This window comes from Felis catus, chromosome A1 (genome assembly GCF_018350175.1).
Source record: "Felis catus isolate Fca126 chromosome A1, F.catus_Fca126_mat1.0, whole genome shotgun sequence".
Taxonomy (NCBI): domain Eukaryota; kingdom Metazoa; phylum Chordata; class Mammalia; order Carnivora; family Felidae; genus Felis; species Felis catus.
The window spans coordinates 118,102,020-118,117,442 of NC_058368.1; the positions used below are offsets into that span (position 1 = coordinate 118,102,020).

Sequence of the window (15,423 nt, forward strand, 5' to 3'; positions counted from 1 at the left end):
AGCTCACAGCCAATTGGCAGAGAGGATGCTCTCTCCATTATTATGGCCCCTAATGGATTATGTAACTTCTAACTGTTATTTATTTGGGATCTCTGATCTTGCTAAATGTAATTTCTTCCTTTAAAAATACCGACAGCATGTTTGTGGTGCATGCTGTTGTACGGAATAATACATTCCTGATGAAAACATCACTTTCCAGCTAAAGAAGTCTTGAGGTTGAGACCAAAGGGGCTGACACAGGTATTCTGTGTTGATTGTGGTTCGTCTGTGGATTGACTTTATTTAAAACCTTTTTGACGTGGTCTTAGGAGATCTCAGCATTTGCCAATGGCGAAGTGAGGCTGTCTGGGAGGGGATGGGTGAGATGAGAGCTATGTATGAGTTAGTGGAACACGATTTGCTGGTAACAGATAAACGTCAACATTTCAGCAGCTTACTATCCAATCCACTTCTCACCTGCTGTTCCTGGTCAGTGGGTGGTTCTCCTCTAAGCAGTGCTTCGAGCTTCCAGGTGTCTTCCATGTTGTGGCTCCCCCGTCCCCATCACGTAGCAACCAAGATCACACAGAAAGGAAAAGAACATGGCATATTACACATGGGAGGTTGTAACGGACCAGGCCTGAAGTGGCACCCTTCGCTTCCCCCCATATCCCGCTGGCCAGAACGCAGTGTCTTGGCCCCATCTGGGAGGTTGAGAAATGTAGTGTAGCTATGGGCCCAGGAAGAAATGGAAGCTGTTTTAAGTACGAAACAATGAACTTTCTCTGTGACCGTCTACAATTTAATTTTCTTGGCACTTGAGAAGAAAAAAAAATTGCTGAGGGGCCCCTGGGTGGGTGCCTCAGTCCATTTAAGCATCTGACTTTTGATTTCGGTTCAGGTTGTGACATTGAACCCCACATCGGGCTGTGCATTGATGGTGTGGAGCCTGCTTGGGATTCCCTTCCGTTCCCTCTCTCTCTGTCCCTTCCCCACTCATGCTGTGTCTCTTTCTTTCTCTCTCTCAAAATAAGTAAATACATTTAAAAAAATAAAAGCTGGAGATGGAAAATATTTGAATGTCTGTGTATTCATATGTGGTTTAAATAATGACACCCCAAAAATGATTTGTTACTTTTACTGTCTTTTCTCTTTTTTATTTGATTCTTTTCTCTTTCTTCTCTTCTCTTTCTTTCTTTTTTTCTTTTTTATGTTGAGAGTTAGGAATTTCCATTAATTTTTATTTTTCTTTTATACACTTGAATATAGCCAGCTCACCTTTCATATGTATGTCAGTGTAAAAATGTCAATGGACAATTAATAATTTAGAAAACCACTTATCTCCATTTGGGGAGGGGGGAATTAGAGGGGTGTAGTTTGCTTTGGAGAGCACAAGATAATTTGGTTTAAAGCCACCTTATGCTCAACACATGAAAGGAAAGGATGAAGCTGGTTTCTCTCAAACCCTCAAACTCTCTCTGCATCCGTAATAACAAATGGGGGAGGGAGGCAATAATGGGGCCTGTTTTTGAGATCTGTTCATTTTCTCCATGATTATACTGCACTACGAAATGTGAAAGACATTAGGGACTCTGAGCACAGTCCCCCTAAATGCCCCATTGCCCACAGGGAACCAGCCAGAGGCTGGGGTTGGCTTCAGATGGCTGGACAGGTGGCCTTGTAATTAAAACCTTTTCCTTCTAACGGCAAGCCTTGTTTTGCCAGGAAACTGAGGTGAAGAAAATGTTCTAGTTGTATGCCTATACCAGCTGCTTTGAAAGCTTCCTTACAGCTGTCCCCAAACCATAGCAGACAGCCACATCTCTGCTTTCAAAATCTAGGGGGCTTAGTGTTATTTGAGATGGGATAAGCAGGCCAAGAGATGAGGGAAGATTTCTTCCTGATCTCAAAAGTTCTGAGCCTTTTTGAAGAATTAGATGGCACACACACAGAAGTCTGGGCAGCAAGCATTTCCTCCTGACATCCACTCTTTGAGATAGAGGCCATTATTCGTCCTCATTTTATACATGAGGACTTTGAAGCACAGAGGACTCAAGTGACTCGATCAAGGTCACATGGTTAAGTGTCAGAGTCAGGACCCAAATCCAGGTGGTCTTGACTCTATATTTGGGCTCTGGTAACTTTTACTCTTAGGAATGTCCAAAATTTAATTCCTGATCATTCCCCACATGTGGTCTCCACCCTCAGTTTTTCTCCTCGTCCGTTCACAGCCACATCATCTTCTGGGTCAGGCCAGAAACATGGGTTTCATCTTTGACTTCTCCCTTTCTCTAAAACCCCAATTACCAGGCAATTTCACTAATCGTGCCTTCACAATACACCCAGCATCTGGCCACGTCTCCTCACTTCCGATGCTATGTACCACCTTTATCAAGGCCGTTGGTGTTCCATTCTCTGTTCTACAGTAGCCTTGACACTGATGTGTCTTCACTTGTAGTCTTGCTGTCACCCCAGTCCCTTCTCATCACGCCAGTCACAGTGATCCAGCACTGGGAGGCAGCTCTACTCCACAAGATCATTCTGGGACTGAGGGGTCTTCTCTCTTATTCGCCTTTCCTTGGGGTGCTGTGTTCATCTGTGCAGTCAGAGCTGGCTCAGCTCCCTGCCTTCTAGCCCACAGAAAGGGGAGTAAGACAGGAAATCCCGAGACAAATCCCGAGACACAATTTACTTTGAAACAAATGATATAAAATATCTATGTATCATTTCCATTCATGTTTCGCTGGTAAATCAATGGTCATATGGTCAACCTAGCTGCAGGGGGATCTGGGAAATGTAGTCTCTGAACGGATTGCCATATTCCCGCTCCCCAAGGAGAGGATCGTGAATTTGGAGGGTAACTAGCATTGTTCTAGAGTTCAAGGGGAGAAGTGGGTAGACCAATTAGGAGGCTTCTCAGGAGCCTAGGGGAATATTGACAATAGCTCGACCTGGCGAAGGGGCATTGGAGATGGAAAGAGGTAGACAGATTTGAGATGTCCTTGGGAGGTAGAATTGGACTGGGTATAGGGGCTGAGGAAAAACAAGATTCAGGGGGTGATTCCTAGATACTCCTATCTTACGAGATAGAGTGATGCCATTTTCTTGGATCTAGGAAGCAGTCCTTGGAAATAACCTGTTTCTGGAGCAGCTACCTGTAGACCAATGTGTGAGGCTATCTTAGGGGACCCTTCTTGCATCACAGTGGAAGCAACCATGGCAGGTTGAAATGGCTCAGAGGAAGAGTCTGAGGGTCAATGTGGTAGGTTGATTAAATGCATTTTATCTTTTTTTTTTTTTTAATTTTTTTTTCAACGTTTATTTATTTTTGGGACAGAGAGAGACAGAGCATGAACGGGGGAGGGGCAGAGAGAGAGGGAGACACAGAATCGGAAACAGGCTCCAGGCTCTGAGCCATCAGCCCAGAGCCCGACGCGGGGCTCGAACTCCTGTACCGCGAGATCGTGACCTGGCTGAAGCTCGGATGCTTAACCGACTGCGCCACCCAGGCGCCCCTTTAATGTTTATTTTTGAGAGAGACAGAGACAGAGCATGAGCAGGGAAGGGGCAGAAACAGAGGGAGACACAGAATCCGAAGCAGGCTCCAGGCTCTGAGCTGTCAGCACAGAGCCCTACACGGGGCTCAAACTCATCAACTGATGAGATCATGACTTGAGCCAAAGTCGGATGCTCATCCGACTGAGCCACCCAGGCGTCCCACAGAAACTCTTGAATCAATGAATTTGTTCATATAGCTACTCTCTCCCCTAAGTGTCAAAACACCCTGTGAGACAGAGGCATGGTCGTGATCCCTGTGGCTTAGAGGCAGAGAAGGCAGGGCTTCGCGCACCCGCGCTGCTGGGCCACATGTGAACCTGGAGGCTCCCTCCCACATTTCCTGCCCGAGGGACCATCTTACCAGTTCATGTGGGACTGAGCAGGCTCCCAGCTCACCTCCCAGCAGCAGAGCCGACTCGTCACCTGAGTGCTAACTTAGCCATGCAGCCAGGAGGATGGAGAGTCTCATGAAAACCCCTATAGTGATTACTCTGGGAGTCACATCTGGATTTGTCCTAGAAAGCGTGAAATCAAAGCAAAGTGGTTAATGAGTCTTTGTGGGATGTTTTTCCTAAGCACTTCCGGATGAAGACCTTTTCAGTTTTGTCTTTGTCATTTACCTTTCAACAGAGCAGAATTCTCCAGCCCCACCATGTGCAGGGCTTCTGGGAAACTCTGGCAGGATCTTCTTATTCACTTCCCCCTCTTGAGCATCCCCTCTGAATTGCCAAAAACTTGTCGTCACAGCCTTTCTTTCTTACAGTCCTGACATTATCTTGAGGTCAGAACTTGTCTGCCATTAGCTGAATTGAAATCAATGTCTTCCTTCCTTCCTTTACTTATTTATTTAAATTTATTATTTTTTAATGTTTTATTTTTTTTTATATTTGAGAGAAAGAGAGGGAGCGTGTATGTGCTAGTGAGCGGGGGAGGGACAGAGAGAGGGGGAGACACAGAATCTGAAGCAGGCCCTAGGCTCTGAGCTGTCAGTATAGAGCCCAACACAGGGCTCAAACCCACAAACTGCAAGATCATGACCTGAGTTGAAGTCAGATGCTCAACTGATTGAGCCACCCAGGCCTTTTTTGTTTTTATTATTATTTTTTTTAATTTTAGAGAGATTGTGAACAGGGAAAAGGGGCAGAGGAAGAGGAAGAGAGAATCTTTTTTTTTTTTTTTAATTTTTTTTTTTTCAATGTTTATTTATTTTTGAGACAGAGAGAGACAGAGCTTGAACGGGGGAGGGGCAGAGAGAGAGGGAGACACAGAATCGGAAACAGGCTCCAGGCTCTGAGCCATCAGCCCAGAGCCCGACGCGGGGCTCGAACTCCCGGACCGCGAGATCGTGACCTGGCTGAAGTCGGACGCTTAACCGACTGCGCCACCCAGGCGCCCCAGAGAGAATCTTAAGCAGGCTATGTGCTCAGCTTAAAGCCTGATGCAGGGCTCGATCCCATGACCCTGGGATCATGACCTGAGCTGAAATCAAGAATGGGACTAGACACTCAACCAGCTGAGCCACCCAGGCACCCCTAGTGTCTTCCTTTTGAATCAGGCAGCCTAGGTGGCCTTAGGAAGTACCCTTGTCACGTGACCCAAACCTGCAGACATCCTGTCTCATGTGGGTAAATTTCTGGGAGATAATGTGTGCATTCAACTAACCTCATACCTTTTATGTTGGTTCTTTTTAGCTTCCATACCAGGATGAGCATCTTCTATTCTGCTCTCCAAATTCCACATTATCTTGTCTTTGAGCTTGCTCCCTCCTCTGTGCTGAATATATTTAATACAATACAGCAGATATTTGTTGAAGGCCTCCCATGGCCACTGCTTAGCAAGATTAGAATAATGGTTGTTTGTTTGTTTTAAAGATTTTATTTTTAAGTAATCTCTACACCCATCATGGAGCTTAAACGCTCAACTCCCAGATCAGGAGTCACATGCTCCCCTGCCTGAGCCAGCCAGGTACCCCTAGATTAGAATGTTTTCGTTAAAAAAGCATGGACTTTTTGTTTTTTAATGGCGTAAGAGAATATTTAATCTTACATTAATATGCTGATGATATATTGTTAAGGAAGAGAAAGATGCAATAAAGAATATATAATATGATACCATTCTTTTAAAAAAAACCCTTTATTAAAAAAAAACTTTCAGGGGCGCCTGGGTGGCGCAGTCGGTTAAGCGTCCGACTTCAGCCAGGTCACGATCTCGCGGTCCGTGAGTTCGAGCCCCGCGTCGGGCTCTGGGCTGATGGCTCAGAGCCTGGAGCCTGTTTCTGATTCTGTGTCTCCCTCTCTCTCTGCCCCTCCCCTGTTCATGCTCTGTCTCTCTCTGTCCCAAAAATAAATAAACGTTGAAAAAAAAAATTTAAAAAAAAAACAAAAAACAAAAAACTTTCATTATTTAAGTATAGTTGACATAAAATGTTATATTAGTTTCAGGTACACAATATAGTTATTCAACAGTTCTATTCATTACATAGTGCTTACTATATAAGTATAGTTACCATTTCTCACCATACATTGCTTTTACAATGTTATTGCCTATTCCCTATGCTGTATTTTTAATCTCTGTGACTTATTTATTTTATAAGTGGAAGTTTGTACCTCCTAATCTCCTTCACCTGTTTCACCCATCTCTCTCACCCCTCCTTTCTGGCAACCACAAATTTGTTCTCTGTATTTATACGTCTGCTTCTGTTTTTTGTTTGTGTGTTCATTTGTTGTGTTTTTAGTTGCCACATATAAGTGAAATCATATTTGTTGTTCTCTTTGTGACTTATTTTACTTGGCATAATACCTGTAGGTCCATCCATGTTGTCACAATGGCAAGATCTCATTCTTTTCTTTTATGGCTGAATGGTATTCCATTGTGCATGTATACGTGTGTGTGTGTATATGTACACACAAACACACACGCACACACACACACACACACCCCACAACTTTTTTTACCCATTCATCTCTTAATGGATTCTTAGGTTGTCTCCATATCTTAGTTATTGTAAATACTAAAATAAGCATAGAGGTACATATGTCTTTTTGAATTAATATTTTTGTTTTCTTTGGGTAGAGACCGAGTAGTAGATTTACTGAATCATATCGTATTTTTATTTCTAGTTTGGGGGCAACCTCCATACTATTTATTTCATGGTGGTTGCTTCAGTTTACATTCCCACTAACAGTGCACAATGGTTTTCTTTTCTCCACATCCTTCCTAACACTTGTTATTTTTTGTGTTTTTGATACTAGCCATTCTGACAGGTATGAGGTGATATTTCATCGTAGTTTTGATTTGCATTTATTTCCCTGATGATGAGTGATGTTAAGCATGTTTTCATTTATCTGGTGGCCATTTGTATGTCTTCTTTGGAAAAGTGTCTATTCAGGTCCCCTATTTTTTAATCAGATTTTTTTTTTCCAGGGCTGTTTGTTCAGGCTCTTTGTGTATTTTGAATACTAACCCTTTATCCGATATGTCATTTGCAAATATCTTCTCCCATTCATTAGGTTGTCTTTTCTTTTTGTTGATTGTTCCCTTCACTGTCCGAACCCTTTCTTATTTTGCTGTAGTCCCAATAGTTTATTTTTGTTTTTGTTTCCCTTCCCTGAGGAGACACATCCATAAATATGTTGCCAAGGCTGATGCTGAAGAGATTAGAGCCTATGTTTTCTTTGAGGAGTTTTATGGTTTCAGGTCTTACGTATAGGTCTCTAATCTATTTTCAGTTTATTTTTGTGCGTGATGGAAGAAGTTGGTCCAGTTTCATTCTTTTACATGTAACTATCCGGTTTTTTTCCAACACCATTTGTTGAAGAGATTGCTTTTCCCTCATTGTATATTCTTGGAAAGGCATGGGCTTTTGGGTCAGTCCTGGGCTCATATCCCAGCTTCACCACTTATCGGTAGAGTCATCTAATGCAAGTTACCTTACCTCAGTTGTACTACTTGTAAAATGCAGGTGGGAGTACCCACCGTAATGGGGTTGGGGTGAGAATTAAAAGAAGAGGGGCGCCTGGCAGGCTCAGTCGGTGGAACGTGCGACTCTTGATCTCACAGTTAGGAGTTAAGCCCCACATTGGGTGAAGAGATTACTTAAAAATAAGACTTTTTTTTTTAAAGAAGAAATAAATGAAGTATATAAAGTACTTAGTTCAGTGGGTGTGCATGATACATACTTAATAAAAGTAAAACTTGAAAATACACATAATGCTCAGGACACCTGGGTGACTCAATCGGTTAAACATCTGACTTCAGCTCAGGTCATGATCTCTCAGTTTGTGAGTTCAAGCCCCACATCAGGCTCTGTGCTGACAACTCAGAGCCTGGAGCCTGGTTTGGATTCTGTGTCTCCCCCTCTCTCTGCCCCTCCCAAGCTCATGCTCAGTCTCTCTCTGTCTCTCAATAATAAGTAAACATTAAAAAATTTGAAAAAATACACATAATGCTCTATACATTTATTCATGTGTTTCTAAACAAATATGTATGGAGTTTCCTCTGTATGCAGATCTCTGAAGAACCGCAAAAATAAAGTCCATATCCTCATAAAGCTCACAGTGTAGTGGAGATGTATATAGTAAGCAAATAAACCCATAAATTTAGTGTCAAATGGTGAAGAGTGCCTTGAAGGAAAATAAAGCAGGGACAGGGGACAGAGTGATGGGGGAGGTTTTATTCCTCAAACGTGCCCCTTACTGGAGAGCCTTTGAATTCATCCTTCCCCTCCGCCTGGAATGTCCCCTCTCCCAGTCTCCCACCTCCCAGTATCTTCAAGGATTACTCTCATTTTGTTTTTGTGTCTGCCTAAACCTCACCTCATCAGAGAGGCACACCTTATCTTAAAAATTACACACATTGGGGCGCCTGGGTGGCGCAGTCGGTTAAGTGTCTGACTTCAGCCAGGTCACGATCTCGCGGTCCGGGAGTTCGAGCCCCGCGTCGGGCTCTGGGTTGATGGCTCAGAGCCTGGAGCCTGTTTCCGATTCTGTGTCTCCCTCTCTCTCTGCCCCTCCCCCATTCATGCTCTGTCTCTCTCTGTCCCAAAAATAAATAAAAACATTGAAAAAAAAAATTACACACACACAGGGCGCCTGGGTGGCTCAGTCAGTTAAATGTCTGACTTCGGCTCAGGTCATGAGCTTACGGTCCGTAAGTTCCAGGCCCTTGTCGGGCTCTGTGCTGACAGCTCAGAGCCTGGAGGCTGCTTCAGATTCTGTGTCTCCCTCTCTCTCTCTGCATCTCCCCCACTCATCTCTGTCTCTGTCGTCTCCAGAATAAATAAACTTAAACAAACAAATTTTAACTTAAAAAAATCACACACACACAAAACATGTAGAGAGATGCCGTTCGTGCCTTTGACGTTTGCGGTCCTGTAAAATTGACAGGTATACAGATGACAGTCCTTCCAGTCCAAGGCTGTTACCTTCAGAGAGTTACAAATAAGTAACATTCAGTTAAGGGAGTCAGGAAAGGCTACAATTAAAAAACGGTCCTTGAGTGTGACTTGATAAGAAAGGAGCAGGAAGTTGGAGCAACCTGGGTTCAAATCCCATCTCTGCTCCTCACTACCTTGATGACCTTGATCACTCAGAATATAGAGAAAAGGTCACCTACCCCAGAGGGCTGTTGTGTTCCATGGGAAACAAGCCCCCAGTGTGCTGGTAGTACAGGAGGCCGGTTCTTAATGGTGCCCTCTTCCCACTAATATATAATTAATAGGAGTGTTTGGTTTGGGTTGCCATCAATATTGTTCTCACTGTGTGCTGTGGTTGCGTAATTGTCTGGGCATCCGGCTCTGCCAGGACAAGGGGAGCTTCTTGAGGACCTGGCCTGTTATGTCCTCGGCATAGCAGGTGGGTCACCCCAGGCCTGTTGAGCAGGGGCCGATGATCAAAGATAATGAGTACATGCATCTAACAGAGGCAGAACTGTTCTGCACAGGCAGGAACCCCAAGGGATGGTATGTTCTGTTCTCCATCTCTGCACCTCGGAACCCACAAATTGTTTCTGACAGATGGGTGTTTAGCATGTTCTTGAAAGATATTCTCTGTTCCCTCTGGGGACATCCATGGTGGGTTTAACCACATCATTCCAAACTGGCGAAATGACGTCGGCATGCTTACCTCTCCTGACCCTGATTCTACTTCAATGCCCCCAGTTTTGAGAAGGAATTAAAGAATATTTATTTTTTCCAGTGGAGGGGCTATAACCAGAATATTATTATTTTTAAGATCAGAGACAGTTTTTAAGACGTGGAAATTTTTGTGTCAGCTAAATCTTAATTGTTCTAGGGATACCTAATGTCAAGTTAGTGACTTTCCCAGGCATATTTCTTTTTTGTTTTTAAGTTTATTTATTTATTTTGAGAGAGAGAGAGAGAGTGCACACACACAAGCAGGGGAAGGGCAGAAAGAGAGGGAGAAAGAGGATCTCAAGCAGGCCCCAGGTTGTCAGTACAGAGCCTGACGCCGGGCTCGATCTCACGAACAGCAAGATCATGACCTGAGCTGAGATCAAGAGTCAGACGCTTAAACAACCGAGCCACCCAGGCACTCCTCTAGGCATATTCCTACTGCATTGTTTAAAAAAGTGCTTTCTGTTTGTTTCTTTTTGCCTCATAGCAACTCCACCGTAAAATAAATAAGACACAGAAGAGAGACAATCCAAATAATTACGCTTAGGAAATTTTATTAAAATGTGGTAGGGAAAGGAAGAGGGGAGGCCATTGCCTGCTGAAGTTCTGGGGAGGGCTCATTAATGGTACTTGGTGTCACCCCTCACCTCTGTCCCTGTTAACCTATAATTTTGGGTAAAAGTCACTGCATTTGGAGACCATATCTGGAATTGGAAGTCAAGGGTGAGTTGTTGTGGAAAACTCTCCCTGTTCCTCAGAGCTTCCACTGTGGATCAGAATGTGGGCCACCGAGTCCCAGCCCCAGTCTGCAGCCTCAGGCAGCCATGTAGACACTGCAGCCCCAAAGCAGGAAGGGTATTATTTGTCATAGTGACGGCCTTGATCTCAACACGGGCCGCCATGGAGATCCATTGCCTTGGAATCTATCTGACTTTCCAGGACAGAATGCTTCCTCAGAAAAATTCCACAAAATGCTTTCTAATTACCAGGACTGTTTTGGCAGTCATTTCCTTGGAGGAAGCCTGAAGGCCTTGGGTAAAGGTGGCACCAAAGCCTACTTGGCTTCAGAGTTAACTGTAACATCAGGCAAACAGAAACTTGAGCTTTCCTTTCCTTTCCTTTCCTTTCCTTTCCTTTCCTTTCCTTTCCTTTCCTTTCCTTTCCTTTCCTCCTTTTCATAAATTTTATTCTTTTTAAAATTATTATTATTATTATTATTATTATTATTATTATTATTTATTTTAGAGAGAGAGATTTCAGGACAGAGGGACAGAGGGAGAGAGAGACAGAGAATCCCAAGCAGGTTCTGTGCTCCATATGGAGCCTGACAATGGGCTTGAAGCCTCAGTCCTGGGATCATGACCTGAGCTGACTGAGCCACCCAGGCACCCCCCACTCATTTTCCTTAGATGGATTGGGGTTACAGTCACTGGTGAACCTACCTGCATGAGTAGAGTTACATTTACTGCCCTCTGGGTTATCCCAGGCACTTCTGTGGCGAGTCAAGCATAGGGGAGGGGGCAAACATGCATCCAAACCTGGAGCGTGAGAGATGACCCAGACAGAGGCTGTGGATGTCGCAAGCCCCCGAGGCATGGGTGCCACTGTGACCCTTCCCCTCCATCCTTTGACCTGGTGCCTCTGCCCTCCCCTAGGAGAATTATTATCCAGTGTGTGCCTCTTTCTGTCTGCTGGTAGGAACTCAGCTTCCTAGAGCTTGAAAACTAGCTTAGTCTTCCACCATTGCTGCTTGGGAAATAGGCCTCTCCACTCTTCCCACCCTACCCCGTCCTTCATACCAAATGGAAAAGGAATGGCATCTTGGAGCATCTCTTTGAAGGATTACTAGGGCCTTCCCTGTGAAAGGTCAATTACTAGTTTCCAAATTCAAATAACTTTATGTACCACACAATAACAGGGGTCCTTGAGCATCTCTAAACGTTTTTCGTGCTGGTTGACTTCCAGCTGCAAGGCCTGGTCCTTGAGGCTTCAGGAGGTTAAGTTTACCACCCAAGGTGGCTGGAATTTTCCCTGCCATAGATGAGACTCTACTTCAGAGATGAGAGGCCTTCCTTAAAGGGACCAGTAAAGCCCCTGAAGCAGAAACAGGAGGAGACAAGGGAAGAGGAGGCTGGGGCTGGATCAGAGTGCTTCTGTGGGGAGGGTGAAGAGCCCTCTCCAGGACCAGCATTCCTCCGTGCTCACCTGCTGCCTCCCCCAACCCCCATGGGAGAAGGACTGCCCTAAAACAGCAGTAGGTAGATCTGATGGAAGAGCTTTCTTCTAGTAGTTTCCAGAACCTAAAGAAAAGACCCAGCAAGACCCTCGAATGAACCTTGGAGTACACAGGATGTCAGAGAGGTGTCAGCCCTTGGTTAATGAGAAGTCCTGGCCAGTGATCCCAGGTCCTGGAAGGCACCAGTCAGGTTGTTTTGTGACAGATGGGCCCACACCATCACACTGGAGTTGGTCCCACCAGCTCTGTAGTGACCAGCCTAGATCTGCGTGTTCTGGCCCCAGTGTTGGAAAGACACAAAGCCCCTGGCCCATCTTGATGTTGGAGAACACTTGGGTGACCTGAAAGCAACCACTGTTGTACCACTGCTGAATGGGATCAGCCATAGCAGAGAATTTACCCACAGCAATCTGGTTGACGTCAGTCAGAGACACAAATCTCAATCTTGCCACTATCGAGCAGTTCCAGCCATCAACCCTCCTCCTCCGGGCCCAAGACCTGCTTCTTGAGACATGAGCTGAAGGAAGACACGAAGCAGGTCTGCGAGGGGGCTCCTGGGGCACCGTTGACCTGTTCATCTCCACCACGCAGACACCCCACCATGCTGCACCATTGTTTCCCCCTCTTGGCCACAGGGGTCACCTATAAGGTTGCATTCGATGTCTCTGCTCTTGATTGCAGAAGCGGCCCAGGAGGCAGGGGCTGGCCTGGTGGACGCGGGGCAGGCCGCTGAAGGCGAGGGGCAGCAGAGCGCTGTGGTCCCCGGAAGGTCATTCATCAGGACGTGCCAGCCCCTGTGTACCTGGCAGCTGCACCCCAGTGTGCATGGAGACACGTGGGTCAGCACCACCAGGAGCAGCTTGGGTGGCAGTTGACTCAGGTCCAGCACCTCCTCAGGTTCAGGCTCCAGTGCAGTGACCCAGAGACGGTGGCTGGAGGGGGGCAGGAGAGGGACCAGTCCCTGGAGGCCAAGGCGCCCACGGCCTTACACCACGTGCTCCCCCTCACCGGGCTCAGCAGCGACTTAACTCTCAAATTTCTGAACACACTCATCTGCCTATAGGTGTGTCATCACTTCCAATCCACCAGCCTCGGAGGCCTCTCTTTTATGCAGTGAATCCAGCCACCTATGCCTGACTCTTTTGTCGCCCTGCCCCTCCCGCCTCCCTTTGGACTTGGTTCATCCCTCTGTTACATGTCTACAGCCTGCATCTCACCACTGGCTGCTTCTTCCCTTTGCAATGTCTGTGTGTCTCTGATCCTGCCAAGGGACCATGCCTTGCCCCACAGCCTCGCTAGTTTCCATCCAGCCTTTCTTCTTTGTCACCAGAGCAGTCCATGCGCACTGTGTACGCTTACTTTTATCCTCTACCCACCCCGGTTGCTGTCTGCCCCTTCCCCCACCGTGTCACACAGGTAAACTCCTGGCCACCCACGACTTACTTCCCCAATGCCGAGTCTCCTTTGGATCCTTCCCTCCCTGGACCTCCTGTTGCATATAGGGCAGGAGAGCCCTCCCTCCAACTTCAGCTCTCCTCTCTTAGCTCCTGAGACTTCATGCTCACTCGCGTCATTTGTTTTTCTCTCCAGCGTGAATTTCTCTCCCTCCATTTCTAAATTCATGGCTGGGGCGCCTGGGTGGCTTAGTTGAGTGAGTGTCCGACTTTGGCTCAGGCGGCTCAGGTCTTGATCTCACGGTTTGTGGGTTCAAACCCCCGTGTCAGGCTCGGTGCTGACAGGTCAGAACCTGGAGCCTGCCTTAGATTCTGCATTTCCCTCTCTCTCTGCCCTTCCCCCACTTGCACTCTCTCTCCCAGGAATAAATAAACATTAAAAAAAGCCCAAAACTAAAGAATTCATGGCTCCAGGGTTACCTCCTTGACGTACTTTCATTCTGTTTTCTCTTTGGGTGAGGTATTTGACCACCATCTAAATACCAGGCAGCTCAGACCTCTTTCTCCAAGGTTGTGAGCAGGGTGTTGGTTGGAAATGCCTTCAGGGCCAACCAGGTAAAGGCAGTGATGGAGGCAGAGTGTGGCAGGCCAGAGAAGCCCTTATTCTAGCTAAAGAGAAGGGCTGCTTCCGGGCTCCACGGATGGTTGACAAGCAACAGTTCAGGACCAGTGTTGCCAGATTTCCCAATTTTCCCTAAAGAAACCGGAAATATATAATCCTATTTGGAATCTCTCAGTGATTAAATATTGGTTCGAAAATGTCCGTAGGGACCAAAGCCCATCTGAGAACCATGTCTGGTGTAAGGGCTACCCGTTTGGGATAACAGTTTGACTCATATTCCACTGATTGGCTAATACTTTTATTCCGAAGCCTACGGGTACTTCACATTGAATGTGCGCCACACCGTCTTTTCTCCACACCCTCCTCCCTCTTCATGGGCACCTCATCTCAGTTAATGACACTTCCTTCTATCCATTCACCCAAGCTGGAATTATGGAAGAGAGTGTCCTTTTCTTCTGTAACTCCTCCTCCATTTTCAATCTACCACCAGATTCTACCAACATAACTTTCTAAATAAATCATGAATCTGTTCTCACGTCTGCACTCCTCGCCACCATTATCATAGTTTAGGCTTCTAGCATCTTCTGCCTGGACCAGTAGGCTCCCAAGTGTTTCGAATGATGATTCATCATAGTTAATTCCCTCTGTGTATAAATTATTATTCTGAGCCAAACGTGTAATCTCGGTCCCTTGACAGTGATTGGTTTTGAAGTGGGCTTGGGATCCAATCTGGGCCGGTGGGATGTGAGGCAAAATTTGCTGGGAAGCTTCTGGAAGTTTTCCTTGTTAAGAAAGAGACCGAAGAAGAAACTGCTCCCTTCTGTCTGTGGGCTTCTCTGTATCCGTACGTCACTCTAGGAACTGCTACGGCCGTCTGGCATAGATGAGGAAAGGCAGCCTGCAGGCAGACCCCACCACAGAGCATGGTGCCCTGGAGAGGAGAGGATGGAACCTGGGTCCGTGGTTGCGTTTTTGAGCCACCGAATCAACCACGTCTGCGGCCTGTCATCTCAGAGTTTGCAGCTATGTTGGATAATAAGTCTCTTGATAAATTCAGGCAGTTAGACTCAGAGCTTTGTGTTTAAGGGAGCCAAAGGCATCCTGACTGGTACCCTCGTCTCCCGCCTTGAGGTCTGTGCTCCGTCACCCCACATGACACCTGACTTTCAGGGTGGTCCCTCTAGATGCTAATCTGACCACATTGCCTCCCGCTCATAGCTCCCATCGCCCACAGGCTAAAGTCCCAGGACCTTGGCAGAATATACAAAGGCTTCCATGACAGACCTCCTGCCTCTATAGCCGAATCGGCTCTGGCTCCTTAACGTAAACCTTATGCTCACTTTGGTGTGATCTGCTTGCAGTTCCCTGCCTAGGCGATGCTGTTTAACTCTTTCATTCATTGGGCAGATATACTCAAGTGTCACCTCTGGGCCAGGAGTAGTTCTAGGCATCCCAGCTACCACTCCCAAGTCCCATGCTCTAGCCATCTCCTCTCCCCTGG

At 46.2% G+C, this 15,423-nt stretch overlaps 1 pseudogene; it reads right to left on the reverse strand.

The window, feature by feature from the left end:
* Positions 1-12,045: 12,045 nt before the first annotated feature.
* The window catches only part of LOC109502380, an 85,332-nt pseudogene continuing 81,954 nt past the window's right edge, over positions 12,046-15,423 (reverse strand).